The sequence below is a fragment of the Suricata suricatta genome, chromosome 6 (genome assembly GCF_006229205.1).
Source record: "Suricata suricatta isolate VVHF042 chromosome 6, meerkat_22Aug2017_6uvM2_HiC, whole genome shotgun sequence".
NCBI lineage: Eukaryota > Metazoa > Chordata > Mammalia > Carnivora > Herpestidae > Suricata > Suricata suricatta.
Genome location: NC_043705.1, coordinates 50,433,810 through 50,437,156, shown reverse-complemented (window position 1 = coordinate 50,437,156; position 3,347 = coordinate 50,433,810).

The following is a 3,347-nucleotide window of genomic DNA, read 5'->3' as shown; positions in this document are numbered from 1 at the left end:
GGGGTAGAGGACGGGAGTTCAGAAGAAAATAAAGTAAGATGAACATGCAAAGTATAATGTTAAAAGTATTTCAGAGGAAATAAAGCAGGGAAGAACTGAGAAAACTGGAAGGGTGTGACAGAAAACAAAGGGGTGAGAGAAGGACTCACTGAGAGGACTCTAAGAAAAACCAGAAGGAAGGAAGGAAATGGGCAAGGAGAGTAGGGTGGCTGAGGAGGGCAAGCGGGAGGGCAGGTTGCTGAGGGTAGACGGCAGACTAGGAAGGGCTCTGGAGGCCATGAAGACTTTGGCATTTATTTTGGGTGAGATAGGAAATTATTGGAGGGTTTTGAGCAGGGGAATTTCATGATGTGACTCATATTTTCAGAGAACCAATCTGACTACTGTGTTGAGAATAGACTGTAGGGAGACAAAGGGAGAAGAAGGGTGTTCACTTCAAAGGCAATTTTAATCATCTGGGGAAGTCATGGGGTAGCTTGTTAGAGCAAGGCAAAAGGGCCCACAGTGACCACTGACTTGAATGCAAATAGTCCCATTAAGTAAGCCCCTTCTAAATAACCATAGGCCCTAATGGACCAATTACAAGCAGGCACGGTTCCTAAGATTGTGAAAAAAAAAAAGGGAAAATTCCATAGATCCCCATACTCTGTCACTCCGCTGATAACTATAGCCCCTTACCACCGCCTCATCATAGATAGCTTCTCCTTTGCTATCCTGCCTGCTGCTCACTTGAGGTTTGTTCTGTCATGGGTGAATTCTTTCTCTACTCCTGCTGCCAGCCCATTTGATAGTCCAGCTGGTGGCCCTCTGTTGGCCCAGAGCCCTCCCTGGATGCTCTGGGAATTTCTTGGGACTTTACCTCCGTAGACTGATTCTAGTCCTCCTTGGGGAATTGACTGCCCCCCCCCCCTTCCCACAGAGGTAACTCCTTGGAGAGGATCTGAAGCCCCAGAAGGAACCAGTGGACTGCCCTTGCCGGAGAGGAAGAGGGATTTCAACTCATGCCCTTGGAGGGATCCTTCCTTCCTTCTCCTTTCTCCAGCCCTTCCGCAGTGAAACCCTAGTACTCCTCAGACAACTGAAGCTCTCTGGCCAGGGTTCCTAGTGTGGTGTGAACCTCTGAAGGTGAGCAGGTCAGACCACCAGTGCTTATGAGGGCAAGGGACCCCTTTCTCCCTTCTTTCACTACATCTGCAGGTCATCCAGAGCAGATCTGCACACATTATGGACTCGGTTGGGACCCTTTCCTGATGCTGGCTGACTCTCAGTTACCTTGCTTCTTTCAGTCCCCTTCCCTTTTTCCTTTGTTCCAATGAATCCAGCGATCCATAGGCAACACACCTTCCTATGTGTCTGAGTGGTGAGTTCACCTCCTCCTTTTTCCCACCTGGTCTGGCTACCCAGTGTCTGGCTTTCCTTGTTGCATTGGATGTCCCAGCAGGGATTGCTATTGCCATTTGCTGTGACCCTCTTCTTGAAAGGACACCCCTAGTAGTCATTTGCCATACGCAGGATTCAGTCCTTTTTCAGGTTAGTGTGACCTCTGACTGAAATTGAGACCACAATTGGGAGTTCCATTCCCTTGGTGGGGCACCCCTGTGTGAACTGGTAGCCCATCTTTCCCACTAAGGGACACACCCTCTTCCTTTGGACTCATCCTTGGGCTGCACTCTTAAGAACTGGACCAATTTGACCCCCAAACCCAGAGCATAAATGTTTCATCTTTTTACGTAATGTTTCCTGGCCTCAGTATAAACTCCCAGATCAAGAGGCTTGGCTCCCCTCCATGGAACCCTTTCTTATAATACTATTTTCCTGCTTGACCTCTTTTTCTGGAACTCCTCTGAATGGTTGGCAGTCCTATCTATACAAGCCTTCATGGCATTGTCCCTCAAATCCTAACCTCTACAAAAAACGTAGAATGTCCCACAGTGGAAGCCAAGCCTCCTTACCAGTTTGGTATGGTCAGGAGTCGATTATTTGTAAAGGATTTGTGGAATGGATGGGGCAGAGACCAAAACATGATTTTTAAAAAGTCATTAAAGTTCTCTTTTAATAATCCCTACAGATGGTTGCCACACCCTCTGTGAGCAGATAATCACCAAATTTGATCACCAAAGTCTTATTCATCACCCATCTTGCCATCTCTCCTTGGGGTATTGAATAGAACTTGCTCTAAATGGGGAAACTAAATTTGAACAAAATTTGTTGAGTGAATTATTTAATTAGAAAGGAGCGTCTGCATATTTCACAGGCTTTTATCTCTAGTTTGAAATTCGTCAATAACTCCTTCCAGGAGACCTGCAGTCTGCCTGCTGATATTGAACAGATCACAACTGCCCTGATGGGATACCAAAGAAAGATTAGGCTGTAAGGTATTAACCTCTCACAGACCTCCTCATTTATCTAGTTGATGCAAAGAGCCTGAAGGCAATTTCAAAACTTTTTTCCATCTTATCTTAAGAAGATAAATGAAATGAACTGAAATGTTGGAAAACTTATTAAGATAGTTTAAGGATTATTGTACTGGGAAAAGTAAGATAACCTCCAGGAATCTCACTTTGGAGAACTCAGTCATTCACTTGTCTCACTGTGCCTCTTCCTTTTGTGCATAGTAGGGCCTCCAGGGACAGAGGGAGAATGAAGTCACATTGTCTTTGTGGCTCTCTCAGTGGTGAAAGTGAAGCTGCTTCACTTAGGACCTTTTAAAGGTCAGCTTAGGACCTTTTAAAGATCAGAAGGACCCATAGCAGTCCACGACTCCAGATGTCCCCAAAGCCTGTGCCTGATTCCCAATGTCACCCCCAATATGCCTTAGAGTTTGAAGTTTTGGAGGAGCGGGGAGAAGACCTGAAGAAGGGCTTTGGGAGCATGTTAGAGCTAGTTTCATCATCCCAGGCACAGGCCAGTGATGGGCAGCACACAGGGGGAAAGTGGTTTGTCTGTCCTTCCCACAGGGCCCAAAGTCTCATTCAGAACAGAGGATCAAAAAGTTGCCTCCATGGTGCTTCTTAGACATGTGAACATGAACATTCGCTTCCTAGACGGCAATGGCAATTTTTCTTTTCCTTATTCATTAATGCAAACTAAGTTGAAAGAATACGCATTCCCATAAGAATCCAGGAAGCTGTACTCATTTCGAATAAAACAGAAAATAGGTTATAAAGGCATGTACCATTCCTGGTCTGAGCCTTGAACAAAAACTATTGCTTGCCTGGGACAAAACAATGGCCCCAAAGTTTGGTGAGGATATTCAGGATGCCCCAGGGCTGACACGGAGCCTGAGGCTGCCTGCTCTGTCTCTGGGCTCTTGCGGCGGAGGGCTACCCAAGCCAATCTCTGGTCTA